At 47.3% G+C, this 15,134-nt stretch overlaps 1 protein-coding gene across 7 annotated transcripts in view; it reads left to right on the forward strand.

Annotated features, from left to right (window-relative positions):
- The first annotated feature begins 6,838 nt into the window (after positions 1 to 6,838).
- Positions 6,839 to 15,134, forward strand: part of PLA2G6 (phospholipase A2 group VI) — a 49,385-nt gene continuing 41,089 nt past the window's right edge. For 2 of the 7 annotated variants that reach the window (XM_027871477.1, XM_027871514.1), the window contains exons 1-2: positions 6,845 to 6,896; positions 7,580 to 7,671. The gene's annotated coding sequence lies outside the window, so the exon portion shown is untranslated. Of the gene's footprint in view, positions 6,897 to 7,579; positions 7,672 to 15,134 lie in introns of those variants that run through there. The other 5 variants (XM_027871491.1, XM_027871454.1, XM_027871439.1 and 2 more) reach the window with 4 other exon arrangements.

A 15,134-nucleotide genomic window follows, 5' to 3' on the forward strand; every position in this document is an offset into this window, starting at 1 on the left:
TCTTTCTGGCTGCTTGCAATATTTTCTCCTTGACCTGATGGCTCTGGAATTTGGTTATAATATCCATGGGAGTCTTCATTTTGGAATCTCTTTCAGGAGGTGATCAGTGAAGTCTTTCAATGTCTATTTTACTTTCTGGATCTAAGATATCAGGGCAGTTTTCCTTGCTAATTTCTTGAAATATGATGTTTAGATTCTTTTTTTGATCTTGGCTTTGAGGAAGTCCCATTATTCTTAAATTATCTCTCTTTGATCTATTTTCCAGGTCAGTTGTTTTACCAATTAGATATTTCACGTTGTCTCTTATTTTTTCATTCTTTTGACTTTGTTTTTATTGTTTCTTGAAGTCTCATGGAGTCATTAGCTTCCACTTGCCCAAATCTAATTTTTAAAGAATTGTTTTCTTCAGTGAATTTTTATACCTCTTTTCCATTTGACCAATTCTGTTTTTAAAGGAGTTCTTTTCTTCAGTGAATTTTTCTGCTTCTTTTACCATTGGGCCAATTCTGTTTTTTAAGGTATTATTTTCTTCAGTTTGTGTGTGTGTGTGTGTGTGTGTGTGTGTGTGTGTGTGTGTGTATACGTGTGCCTCTTTAACTAAGTTGTTAATTCTCTGGTGCTTGGTAGGATAGCACCTCTGGTGTGAGGGCTGTTCATCCACCTTTAATGTCCATCTGTCACCCAACTCTTACCTAAGGCTCCAAGAAGCTGTAGCATGCATAGCAGTCACCCTGGTAAAACCACCTTGGCAGATGGGCTAAACCAGGTTAAGGATAACCAACAAGCCTCAAACCATCAGTGACTTAAGGGGTTGTCTACCCAACCATGTGAAGACTTTGCCCAGCTGTATGGACAGATGAGAACAATTTGTTCCAACGGCCATTGACATGGCTGAAGCAGGTGCTGTGGAGTGCTTAGAGCTTGGTCAGACATCAAGGACACCAAGATCATCCACTGCATCCCAGGCCACTGCCAATCCTCTCAACTTTTGTCTTGCCACTAGACTTCGATGACTCTGGAAGAGAGAGTGAGGCTGATGACTCTGCCTCACTTAAATCCAATTCTTCAGCAAGTCAAGATGTCCCCCAAGATGTCACTGGTCCTTGTTGAAAACAAAGAACAACAACAATTCTCTTTTTGTGATCTTCTGGCATCACTCATTTCTTTTCCCATTTTTTCCTCTATCACTCTTATATCTTTCTTTACAGTTTCCAGGAATTCTTGCTGGCCTTGGGTCAAATTAGCATTTTTTTTTTTGAGGCTTTGCCTCTAGTTGTCTTCTCATTGTTGCTTTCTTCTAAGTTTACGTCTTCACCTTTCCTGACATCATAGTAGTGCTTTTCTGGTCAAGTTCTTTTTTCGTTGTTTGCTCATTTTTTTCAACCTATTTCTTGACTTTGAATTTTATGTTAAACTTGGACTCTGCTTACTTGGGAGTGGGGAGGCACCATGCCAAGCTTCAGGCTTTTTTGTGCTGCTATTTTCTGAGCTAGTTCTGGAGGTCTGTAAGTTTTTGATGCTTCTAAGATGGTGTGATCCTGGGAGAGGTGTGGTGACTGCTCTCCTGGTCTGCACTCTGGTCTTTACCCGGGGGGAGCTCCTGCTCCCTTACAGCCGCAAATGCCAGTGTTCTTGGCCCTGGAACTGTGACTAGGGCCCCTGCTCCCTTGTGACCAACCATAAGCAGAGTTGCCTATCAGTGCCAGCTGCCCCCAGGGCAGAGGGTACAGAGACAAGCAGTGAAGGGGGTACAGAGTAGACAACTTGGGGACAAGGGGATGGGATGGTGAAGGGAGTCAGGTAGTGTTGTGAAGAAGATAGTGAGTGGAAGGTGCAGAGAAGATCACTCTCATAAGCATCAATTAGAGTTAGGGGCACTTGGCAGTATGCACCCAATGGAGATGGAAGAAGGATTGGGGGGTAGGCAGGAGTTTGAGGTCTCATTTTATAGGGGTTTTTGAGGAAGCAGACTAATTCTTTTCTGTGCCACTTTGGGGTTAGTTCATTAACACATCCAAATCATCTCAACGTTAGTGGTAAAACTTATAAAGTATAAGCACCTTTTTGCTGTTCTGCTGTGGAGGTCTGGAATTTGTCTGGGATTTACATATCATAGGAGCAGAAGGTCCTGACAGCAGTGCCTAGGTGTCTTCTCCTGATTCAACACATACTACCAGGATGTGAATTCTGGTTAATATATGATGCAGTTTGTAAATTTTGCTCCTTTGAGCTTTGGGATGGTTTGTCTGTGACTTCCTGGTTCCCTTTTGTTATCTAATTTCCTGCTATTACCTGTTTATACTGGCTACTTAGAAACCTACTCTATAGACCAGAAGGGGAGGAAGGGGAGGTCAGGGCAACCAGAACAAGGCACAGTTTTTACATACATGTATAGCAGGTGCTTTGCTAACCTGAGAGAGTCATATGTCACCTGCTTAAAAACAGGTTTAATTATATATATGAATATAGCAACGCCCCCCCCCCACCCCCAACAGCTTCAGTGCAGAAGGGCAAAAACATGGTGGGATTATAGAAATAAGGGAGGCTCAAATTAATTGAAGAGAGTGTAGATCTTTTCAACATTTCTGAGATATCCCAGAACATATTTACCAAATTGCCATCAAGCAATGAGAGAGTGAACAGGGACATGAGCTGGGGGTGGTGTGACTGTCCTCAAGGACAACTTTTTAGCACAGTATTTAGCTTTGTGTCAGAGAGCACATATAATACCCCACCCCTATTATGGATATCACATCATATGGTATCATCGTATCAAAACACATCACATATCATATCTTATCACATAGCAAATCAAGTCATATGTTTTGTTTTATGTTTTCAACTCCCGAAAAAGAATTCATTTCGGAGTTGCACCTTATGTTTAGAGATGGCACATATTTAAACTAATCTGAAATATTTCCTGGTTTGTGACTTTATAGTTCAGGCAATTCCACATTTATGGATATAAGACCAGACCACAATGCCAAATTTCACTTACTTGGCATGTATCAACTATGGGAAAATAAATACTTTCTTTTCTAGAGACACAAAAATAACTTTTTGTAAATAATCTCCCATTGTTTGGGCAGGTAAATTTTTTTTTACTGGTCTTGATAGAAAGCATAAGACTTTCCAATTCTTTAAAAATTGTTAATAATAATAATAATAAACAATAAAATAATAACAAATAATAAAGTAAATATATAAATAAAATTTTAATAAATAATAACTAACATTTATATAGCATCATATGTAGAATATGGAGTATAGTGTATATATGTATACATGTCATATGTGTATACATAACATGTACAAATCTCTTCTAGCTCCAAATCTAATCCCATAACAAATTTTTATTTTCAGATAAAGATATTGACACTAATTTGAGGAGAGATTCAGTATTAATACCCAGCTGGGGATCTGGCAGGGAGGGCTCCTGAAGAAGGTGGTTTCTGAGCTGAGCCTCGAAAGAGGATAGCAGGCATGCCGTCCAGATCTGAAGGAAATTTGGCAAAGACAAGACACAGGGAAGGAAGCAACAACTTAGGGAATGTCGAATGAGAGAAGGGGAATGATGAACAACAAGCCTGAAAAAATAATTATTATCATAGCTAACACTTACATAGCGCTTTACAAATATGATCTCATTTGATCCCCACAATGGTCCTGGGGAGCTATTATTATTATTACTCCCATGCAACTACTATTATTCCCATTTTACAGATGAGGAAACTGAGTCAGGCAGAGGTTAAGTGACTTGCCCAGGGTCACACAGCTAGGAAGCTCAGAGGAAAGATTCCTCAATTATGCCTTCACCAAAATTTTCAATGTCCCCATCGATCCAAATAATTATAATTTATAGTACTCACAGGTTTGCAAGCCTCTCTACAGACATTATCTTGTCAGAGTCCAAAATAAACCTGTGGACTACAGGTCTTTATCCCCAGCAGATGAAACTAAGGCAAAGGTGGAATGAATTACCCAAGGTCATACAGCTACTAAGTGTCAAAGCCAGGATTTGAACCCACATTTAAGTTTGAACCCAGGTTTCTGTTGACTACAAACCCAGTGCTTTTCCCACTATGGCAGGCTGCCACTAGGAGTAACATGTTGGAGGCTGGTAGCTTGCTGCTTCATGCTTACACTGCAACATTCCTTTAACCTTATCAGCATGTGGCTCAGAGTTTGATTTCAGGTCATGGTGGTGTGCAAACAGTGAAAATAGATTTGATAGATAGGACAAGAGCCATTTCTGATCTGCCAATACACTTCCAACATTATTTTGGGTGATTATAGGGTTTAGAACTGAATGGGATGTCAGAGAACGGGACCAGCCCCCTCATTTTGTAAATTTTTGATAAATTTATAAATTTAGTAAATAAAAAGCTAATGCCTAGAGGGGAGGGAGTGACTGACTTAGACCTGAAAGAGACCCTGAGAGGCAGCTTGTCCAACTTTTCATTTTACAGATGAAGAAATTGAGGCTTAGGGATGTATAGTGACTTGCTCAAGGTCACACAGTTAGTAAGTGATAGAAGCAGGATCTGAACCCAGAGTTCTTACCCCTGGACCTATGGACCTGCCTTAATGGTCCCATTTGGTTGTGACATTCTAGGATCTTGTGACCTCCCAGTCTTGCCAACCTCTTCCAAATTCTGTCTGATGTGGGGAGCGGGAGAGCTCAGGATGGCCCAGACTCAGGGCATGAACACACGAAGCCGGAGCGCCAGCTGTGTGAGCCCTGGAGATGGAGAGGTCAGAAGTGGAGTGGTTTGGAAGACAGAAACGGGGTCAGACCAGGCAGGGGTCACAGGCAAGTGTGGGGGGGCAGGAAGGTCAGACTGCCAGGACTTGGTGGGTCTGTGGAAAGACACAGCTGTGGGGCGCGGGGACGATCTCTAGAGGGTGGGGTGATGGGGGCAGTGCTCCAGGGAATCGAGAAACATTTGAGCTCCTCCAGCAGGTAGGAACCACCTGAGCTCCGCGTCTAGTTAGGAAGACAAAGTCATCAAAACTGGCAGCCACCAAATGGCTTGCTTCCTCCCCCTGGTGGCTGGCCTCCAGGTGAACTTCTCTCCGGCCAGTCCGGAGAGACTGCTGCCTCCCCTTACGGCAATAGCGTCCTGGTGTCCCCAGAGGAGTCCGCGGGACACTGCCCTGTGGAGTGTCCCGCATCTCTCCCCACTCGAGACTTTGCACCCCAAGTTCGCAGGTGCTCCCAGAGGGATCCCCCCGCCCCCCACCACACCCACAAAAAGAGTTACATTATATTCCTACCTCCGGTCCTCGCTCAGGACACACTTTGGAGTTCGTAATGCACGCTACAGCTCTGCCACCCTCTAGCTCGTTTGGGGATCCCCAGCGTGTGAACATTCCCACCACTGCCGCCCTTCTCATTCTGTGTCACTCAGAGGGTTATAGGTTTGGGACTAGAAGTCCAATCCCTCTATTTTACAGATAAAGACACCTCTCTGCCTCCTGGCCTCCCTTTAGTGCCAGCTAACGGCTGACCCACTGGAAGAAGCCTTTCCACCCGCCTTTCCTGCCAGCTCCTTCCCCGCGTTCAGGGGATCTCGTTTGTACATGCTTGTTTTTCCTTCGTCGTTCCATTACTCCTTGAGCTCCTCGGGAGTAAACGGTCTTGTCTTTCTTTCCACCTTTAGTCCTTTGCGCAGTGATCGCCCCGAGCAGGTGAGTAAGAAAGGCTGGCCGGATGACTGTCCTCGGCCGGATGACTGGTCTTCCCACGGCACCTGCGGCTCGGGTGTGGCTCATGCCCGGAGCTGCCCCCCTAGCTCTGAGGGGTCCCCCCACATCTGCATCCACCTGCCCGCAGTCCGCTGGAAGTTCCGCCAGCGCTTCTGGCTCCTCCAGCCAGTCTTGGTCTTTCTCCTCAATCCGTTCCTCTTCCTGACCTCCTCATCCTGGTCAACCGCCCAACCTGAAACCCCGGGGTCACCCTTGGCTTACTGGCTTTCCTTAGACCCACACCTAATGCCCTGCCCGTTGCACCTCTGCAACAGCTCTTGCATCATCTGCTTCTCACCACGGATTCTGCTGCTTATTATCCATGAGACCTTGGACAAGTCACGTCCCTCCTTGGGCCTCAGTTTCCCTCTCTGTAAAATGAGGGGGTTGGTCTAGACGGCTTCTGAGGTTCCTTCCGGCTCTAAGTCTATGATGAGCTCTCAAATCTCAAGAAATGAAATGCAGTCCGCATCTTTACATCTAGGCAGATGCTCTGCTGAAATCTAATTCGCCTCTCTAGTCAGTCAACAAACATCTATCAGCCGTGTGACCCTGGGCCCACCACTTCAACTTCTCCGTGCCTCAGTTTCCCCATTTGTAAAATGGGCTCTAAGGTCCCTTTAATATTTAAATCTGTGCTCCTATAGGAAACTCTCTTCACTCGAGCAGCTCAGCCCCTTCCCTCCAACTTTTAGTCTTGGAGGAATGTCTGGAACTCGGGGAGGGGGGTGAGAGGGAGTGGGACCTCAAGAGGCACCTTGTCCCTTTAAGAGGGCGAGGCCTATTGCCCCTCATCAACATGTCGATTCCCAGGCCCTCCTCCCCGCCTCTTCCGCCCTGCACTCACATGGCCGCCCCTTTTCCGGTCACCGCCTGCCTTCCCTCTCCCCGCGCCCTCTGATTGGGCGGTTACAAAAAATTAAAAAAAAAAAAAGACACCCAGACCGCCCCCTTCCGGCCGTCCTCCCGCTTCCGGCCGTCAGCTCCCTAGTCCTCGAGCCCGAGTCATCAGGCTTCAGGACTCTGCAGAGGGGGAGGCGCGGTGGGGAGGGGCCTGTTTTGATTGGCGGAAGAAGGCTCGGGCCCCGTCACGTGAGAGTGAGCTCGTTTTTGTTTGCGGAAGTGAAAGGTCCCGAGCCAAGGAGGAGGTGAGTCAAGGCCCAGGCCAGACCGGCCCGCCCCCGCCCGCCGCTCCCGGGCCCTGGGAGGGAGGGACCGGCCGGCCCGAGCCTGGCCCTGCCCCCAGGCCCGCGTCCTTAAATCGCTCGGGCCCCGCCCCCACCTCCGTCCCCTCCCCTTCTGCCCTCCTTCCCTTTCCCCCCCTCCCCCTCCATCCTCCCCCCATCCCCCTCCACCTCTCCCCCTCCATCTTCTTCCCCATGCATCTTTCTCTCTCTCCATCCCCCTCCCCCACTTTTCTCCTTTCCCCTTCATCCCCCTCTCCTTTCCATCTCTCTCTCCTCCACCCCTTTCACCCCTCTCCCACCATCCCCCTCCTTCTCCATCCCACTTTCCCACCTCTCCCCCTCCTCCTTCATCTCCCTCCATCCCCTCCTCTTTCCATCCCTCTCCCCCTTCCCACCATCCCCCTCTCCTTTCCCCTTCCCCTTATACCCCTCTTCCCTTCCATCCCTGCCCAGCCTCCTGCCCTTCACACCTCCGGCCCCCACCCTTGTAAAATGGGAGGGCTGGACTGGATGACTTTCCCATCTCAAGGTCCCTTCCATGATCGAAAACCCTGGATCCCCTCATCCTTCCAACCTCTTCTACACTCCTGTCCTAGACTGATCTCAGCTCATCCTACCTGTCTGTTTCTTCTCCTCCATCCCAGGCCTGACTCCTCACCCCACCCATCGCTCCCAGCTTTCATCTCCTCCCAGATGTCCGCCAGTTTCAGGCCCATGTCTTTTCACCAGTCAACAGGTATTAATTAAGTACCTACCATATACTAGGGACACAAAGACAGAAACAGTCTTTGCGCTCAAGAAACTTAGGTTCTTATATATGTGTGTATAGACATGTACATAGCAATCAGTAAGCATTTATTTATTTATATTTTGCTTAGTATTTTATTTTTCCCCAATTACATGTAAAAACAATTTTAACACTAGTTTTTTAAAACTTTGAGCTCCAAATTCTCTCTCTTCCTCCCTCTTCACCCCCTCATTGAGAAGGCAAGCAATTTGATAGAGATCATCCATGTGTAGTCATGCAAAACACTTCCATAATACTCATGTTGTGAAAGAAAATCACACGTACACACACGCACAAAAACAACCTCAAGACAAATAAGAAAGTAAAAAAAGTCTGCTTCAATCTGTGTTCAGATGCCATCAGTTCTTTCTCTGGGGATGATTTTTCAGCATGAGTTCTTAGTTATCTTAAATCATTGTATTGCTGAGAAGAGCTAAGTCATTCACAGTTGATCATCTTACAATATTGCTGTTACTTTGTACACAGTACATTTCACTTTGCATCAGTTTCTGTAAGTCTTTCAGGTTTTACTGAGAGCATTCTGCTCATCATTTCTTATAGCACAATAATATTCCATCACATTCACCACAGTTTGTTCAGTCATTCCCCAATTGGTGGACATCCCCTCAATTTCCAGTTCTTTTGCCACCAGAAAAGAGCTGCTCTAAATATTTTTGTACATATATGTCTTCCTTTTTGTTTTTTGTCTCTTTGGGATATCGATCTAGTAGTGGTATTGCTAATCAAAGGATATGCACAGTTTTATAGTCCTTTGGGCATAGTGCTAAATTGCTCTACAGAGTGGTTAAATCAGTTTACAACTCCACCAACAGTGCACTTATGTCTAATTTTCCCCACATCCCCTCCAACATTATTTTTCCTTTCTGTCCTATTAGCACATCTAATAGGGGTGAGGTAGTACCTCAGAATCGTTTTAATTTTCATTTCTCCAATCAATAGTGAGTTAGAACATTTTTTCATGTAGCTGTAGATGGCTTTGATTACTTCCTCTGAAAACTGTTCATGCCTTTTGATCATTTATCATTTGGGAAATGGCTCTTATTTTTATAAATTTGACTTGATTCTCTTTATGTTTGAGAAATGAGGCCTTTATCAGAGAAACTTGCTTCAAATTTTTTTTCACATTTAGGATTACTAACTGTATTTCCCTCCCTCCTATTCCCCCCACCCCTGTTTATTCTGTTCTCTCTCTCCTTTCACCCTGCCTTTCCTCAAAGGAGTTTTGTTTCTGACTGCTCCCTCCCCAAATCTGCCCTTTCTTCTATCACCTCCCTCCAAGTCCCCTTCCCCTCCTACTTTCCTGTAGGGTAGGGTGGATTTCTATACCCAGTTGAATGTGTATATTATTCCCTCTTTGAGCCAATTCTGATGAGACTAAGGTTCACTCCCTCCCTCTCACCTTCCCCAGCTTCTTCTCTGTAAAAGCTTTTTCTTGCCTCTTTTACGTGAGGTAATTGACCACATTCTATCTTTACCTTTCTCCCAGTGCATTCCTCTGTCACCCCTTTAATTTTATTTTTTAGGCTGTCATCCCTTCATATTCAACTTATACCTGTGACCTCTGTATATATATGTACTTCTTCTAACTGCCCTAATAATGAGAAAGTTCTTATGAATTATAAGTGTCACCTTCCCATGTAGGAATGTAAACAGTTCAACTTTAATAAGTGCCTTATGATTTCCCTTTCCAGTTTACCTTTTTATGCTTCTCTTGAGTCTTGCATTTGAAAGTCAAATTTTCATTTCAGCTCTGGTCTTTTCATCAAGAATGCTTGAAAGCCCTCTATTTCATTGAATATCCATTTTTCCCCTGAAGGATTGTGCCCACTTTTGCTGAATAGGTGATTCTTGGTTGTAATCCTAGCTCCTTTGCCCTCTGGAATATCATATTCCAAGCCCTCTGATTCTTTAATGTAGAAGCTGCTAAATCTTGTGTTATCCTGATTGTAGCTCCACAATACTCGAATTGTTTCTTTCTGGCTGCTTGCAATATTTTCTCCTCGACCTGGGAGCTCTGGAATTTGGCTGTATTTCTGGGAGTTTTCATTTTGGGATCTCTTTCAAGAAGTGGTCAGTGGATTCTTTCAATTTCTATTTTGCCCTCTGGTACTAGAATATCAGGACAGTTTTCCTTGATAATTTCTTGAAAGATGATGTCTAGGCTCTTTTTTTGATCATGGCATTCAGGTAGTCCAAATTTTTTTAAATTATCTCTCCTGGATCTATTTTGCAGGTCAATTATTTTTCCAATGAGATATTTCACATTGTCTTCTATTCTTTTCATTCTTTTGGTTTTGTTTTATTGATTCTTGATTTCTCACATAGTCATTAGCTTCCAGTTGCTCCATTCTAATTTTTAAGGAATTATTTTCTTCAGTGAGCTTTTAGTACCTCCTTTTCCATCTGGCCATTTCTGGTTTTTAAGGCATTCTTCTCCTCATTGGCTTTTTGGACCTCTTTTACCATTTGTCCTAGTCTGTTTTTTAAGGTGTTATTTTCTTCAGCATTTTTTTGTGTGTCTCCTTTACCAAGCCACTGACTCTTTTCTCATGATTTTTTTATATCATTTGCTTCCCAGTTGTTCTTCTATCTTATTTGATTTTCAGAATTCTTTTTGAGCCCTTCCATGACTTGAAACCAATTCATGTTTTTTTCTTGGAGGCTTTGGTTGTGTTGAGTATGTGTTTTGATCTCTCTTGTCATCATAGTAATTTTCTATGGTCAGAATCTTTTCCCATTGTTTGCTCATTCTTTTCCAGTATGTTTCTTGACTTTTAACTCTTTGTTAAAGAGTTTCCAGGGTGCTTCCAGGGTGGAGGAGGCACTGTCCCAAGCTTCAGGGGTTTGGTGCGGCTGTTTTCAGAGATACTTCTAGGGACCTGTAAGTTTTCAGTTCTTCCACGGTGGTATGATCTAAGGAGAGATGCTATACTCCCACAGCCTTCTTGTCAACCCTACTTTCTGTCCTTTCCCTCCCTCCCAGCCATGGGCTCCTTCCTGTTTGGTGGCTTTTTTTCTTTCTAAGGTGATAGGGAATTGTCTTCTATGTGCTGTCAGCAGTTCTGAGGGAGACGAGTCAGTGTCCTGGGAAGGGACTTTTCTTCCCAGTCATCAGAGTGGTGTAACTGAGGCATCTGAAAAGAAGGTGTGGAAGCCTGCGAGCGGAGGGCTCGGGGAACGTGACAGGGAAGGACACGGGGGTTCCTTCTAATGGGCAGCTAGGAGGGAAGGCTGGTTTCTTGTCATTTGTAGGCTCCTCAGATTTCTATTTAGGATTGAAAGGGCCCCGAGAGACCTAATCTGGTCCAGCCTCTTCATATGACAGAGTTGAAAACCAAAGTTTTTAAACATAGAATCCCAGAGGCTGAAGTGAAGGGAACCTCAGCTGTCCAGTCTCTGCCCAAGCCCTTTAAAGTTTGCTAAGCACTTTCCAGAGAGTATCTTTCTGATCACCACAAGAACTCTGTGAGGTAGCTGCTGTCATTATCCCCATTTCACAGACGAGGGACTGAGGCAGACAGAGGCAAAAGACTTGCTCAGAGTCCCACAGCTGCTTCTGCATGAACCCCATCCACAGCAGCCTAGACAAGCGGCACCTGGCTGGGGGCTCACTCCATGAATCTGCAGTCTGCACACACTCAGTGCACTAGCCAAGGTGTGGTGCCATGGCTTAGGGAACCAGTACTTTCTGCAGTCTCGACCCAGCTCATTTAAACATCTAGCCAAGACCCGTCTCTGAAAAGCTCAGGGAATGCAAAGGGCCGAGGGCGTGGGGCCATCTGCAGGCCCTGCTGTCAAGGAGCAAAGGCAGGTGCCCAGATCTCCATGATGGGAGGATACTGGAGTCACGGGAGGACCGGCCTGCTCCTCCTCGGGAGTTAGCGTGAGGGGCACTGGCCCGAGTGCCCGCAGAGAGCGTCTGCAGGGCTCAGCCTCGGGGAGGCCCTTGATGAATTTACTTCCAGGGAGCCAAGAGGGATGGCGACACCCCTGCTCTTGTATCCCTTGGTGGTGGCTGGGCCATCACAGACAAGACTGTCTCGAGGGAATGGAGGCTCCTTGAGGGCAGGCGCTATTTAATTTTGTCTGTGTCTCCCCAGCGCCTCCCACAGTGCCCAGCACGTAGTGGGTGCTGTGGAACTGAATTGCGTCCATGGTTTGAGGGGGAGGCAGCTTGATAGCCTGGCAAGGGCGTTGAATTTGGAGGCTGCCATCCAGGGGCAACTCTTTGCTGCCTTTGTGGCGCTGTCTCTCTGGGCCTCAGTTTCCTCATCTCTAAGATGCTTGGCTCTGGGGCCCTTCCAGCACTATGCCCCATGACTGGGTGGGTGGGCCGAGGGGAGGAGTTGCTCCTATAGGAGCCACTTGTGGAGGAGTAGGGGTCAGAGGAGAGGTGGGAGGACACTTTCAAGTGGACGGCCTGGAAGGAGAAGCAGGTTGGGGCAGTTTAAGACAAAGACAGGGGGCCGGAGTTTAAAGGAAAGTTAAAGCAGTGCCCTGAGCGAGGGAGACAGAAGGAATTGATGCTCTAACTGGGGAAAACAGAACCAGTGCACTTGAAACAGTTGGGGTTCAGGCTCTGCCTCTTACCTGGGACCTCCCCTTCTCTGGGCTTCAGTTTCCTAATCTGTAAAATAAGGGGATCGGGCCAGTCAGGCACTCCACAGGGGCAGGTTGCCAGGCCTCTGTGCCCTTCGAGAGTGGCTGCCGCCAACACATCCATCCCCCGGTGGCCAGCTGGGTGCCACCCGTGATGCTCTGCCTGTGCCCAGGCTCAAGCCGAAAGCCTCCTGGCTCCTCAGGGTGTGCCAGCCCTCGGGCTTCACTTACAGCCTGCCAGGGCCCAGAAACTGGGCCTCAGTTTGCTCCTTTGTGAAATGGAGGGAAGGTGTTAGACCCTGTGGTCTCTTAAGCTCTTTCCAGCACTAGGCCTAGGGTGCTGTGATTCCTTCCGGTGGAAGAGAATGACGATAATTCAGTTCAAGTCAACAAGATTCAGTGCACAGAAGGAGGGCTTGTGCTGAGGAATCCCAGAGGTGAATGCTGTCTGCAACCCTGATTGACCGGGCGGCCCTGAGGATGCCCCTTGCCCTCATCTGTGGACCTGCCAGCCTCCAGGGGCCCTTCTGATTCTATGATCTGCAATACTTTGCTAGTCTGGGAATGCCAAGATCAAAGCAACAGCCCAGAGAGAGTGGGGGAGAGGAGGCAGCTGGCCCTGAGGTCTCAGCTGTGTCCAAAAGTCCTCATTTGGGCCTTGAACAGCCCCAGGAGGACAGGAGTCCCATTAGGGGTGTCCTCATTTGACAGGTGAGGAAAGTGAGAGATCAGATGATTTGCCCAAAGGTCACACAGTGTCTGAGGCAGGGTTTTAACCCTAGTCCTCTGACCCCATCTCCTGCTGGCCTGCCTGTGAGGATAAAGAGGAAAATCTTGTGGTATACACAGACCATCTGTGAGGAGGGAGGACAGAGGGGGAGAGGGGAAAAGAGAGAGAGCCAGACAGATGGAGAGAGATAGAGACAGAGGGAGAGAGAGAATGAGAGAGAGAAGGGAGAAGGAGAATGAGAGAGAAGGGGGAGGGAGAATGAGAGAGAAGGGGGAGAAAGAATGAGACAGAGGGAGAAGTGGGGGAAGAGAAGGGGGAAGGAGTATGGACTGGACTTGGGGGGGCCCTCTGAGGCCTGGCTGTGCGGCCCTCCTTGGCCCATCCGTGTGAGCTCTCTGCACTCCCAGCATCCCCCTGTCACCCAAGGCTTCATCAGCAGATCTGATCTCGGGGCTGAGCCTCCAGCCAGATCTCCTTAGGAGATTGCTGCTCTGCAGCTGGCCGTGATGGGGCCATCCATGTGACATTCTGTTGTCTGAGGCAGGGCCGTGTTAGGTCAGGATTCCAAAGGGGCCTCCCAGCATTATGCATGCAGTTTCCATTTGACCTGGTATCTGCCTCCTGTCCTGGGCACTTTTGTAATTTTGTCCTGCTGGTACCAGGCAGCTGTTGCCTTACTTTCTGGAGGTCACAGGACTGAAGTCTGCTGAGCTAGGGGGACGCTGGAGGACGTCCAGTCCAATGCTCTCATTTTATGGAGGAGGAAACCAAATCCCAGCCCAGGTCATCTTGACCCAGAATGGAGGGTCCTTGCCAGCTAATCCCACTGCTTGGGCTTTGTGGTGGGGTGACCGGGAGGCTTTTAACAGGATTAATTCAATACAAGTCCAAGAGTCTTGAGAGCTAAGCATTTCCATTGTGAAGGTTTGCAAAGCCCTTTACAAATATTTCATTTGATCCTTACAATAGCCCTGGGAGGGAGGTTTAACATCATTCCCATTTTAAAGGTGAGGAAACTGAGGCATACAGGTGAAATGACTTGCCCAGGGTCACCCAACTAGTAAGTGTCTGAGGCTGGATTTGAGCTCAGGTCTGCCTGGCTTCTGGTCTGCTCTTTTCCCAGCGGCCTCGCCACCTCACTGTCTACCCTGCCACTTAAGACACGTCAGCCTACTCCCAGATACACACATCAGAATTTAAACACCAGAAGCATCAGAAGTGACCATTTGCATTCTAATTGGATCACAGACTTAATCAAAGGCCAATTGGTAAAAACTCTCTTTGCTTTTTGGAAAAACGTGGCGTCCCATGGACCAAGTCCAGCCTGTGTGAAGCTGCTCCTGGGCTATTGGGTGAAGTGAGATGCCCTGCTGAAGATTTAGCAGCAGAGCCAGGGCCAGAGCTGTGTCTGCATTGGTAGAAGGAATTCCAAGTGGAGAAAATCCCCTTTTCCCATGCAGGTTGGCACCTTCTCTGCCTCAGAGAGTTTCCCAGAGCCCCGAGATGCCAAGTGACTGGCCCTGGATCCCCCAGCCAGGCAGGATGACTGTCTGGGTCAAAAGCCAGACTGGCCCTCAGTCTGATGAGCTCGCGGACCTCCTCTGACCCAGACATCAGCTGCCTCTCAGCCAGAGCTGAACAGAATCAAATGACTGAAACTTGGAAAATTCACCAAGTGACAGTCCAAGGGCGTCTCAGGATGATGTCTGGGGCAGACAGAAAACTCCCTGAACTGTGGACCTCTGGGGGACATCGGGTGTTTTTCTTCTCAGACTGAAGTTTTGGCACAGAATTGTCCAAAAGGATGATTTCTCCCCAAAGAGCTAATGTCATCGTAGACTGTTTTAAAAGAACAAGGAATTCCTCTGTACTTGGTCCTGATCAGACATGTGAAAGGACGTAGTTGGACTCTGGGACCCATCCCAGCCCTGACATCCCCTGTTCTGGGGCCCCTCCCAGCCCTGACATCCCCTGTTCTAAGGCCCTCCCAGCTCTGACATTCCCTATTCTAAGGCCCCTCCCAGCTGTGACATCCCCTGTTCTAAGGCCCTCCCAGCTGTGA

This window comes from Vombatus ursinus, unplaced genomic scaffold (genome assembly GCF_900497805.2).
Source record: "Vombatus ursinus unplaced genomic scaffold, bare-nosed wombat genome assembly UNPS02003292.1, whole genome shotgun sequence".
Taxonomy (NCBI): domain Eukaryota; kingdom Metazoa; phylum Chordata; class Mammalia; order Diprotodontia; family Vombatidae; genus Vombatus; species Vombatus ursinus.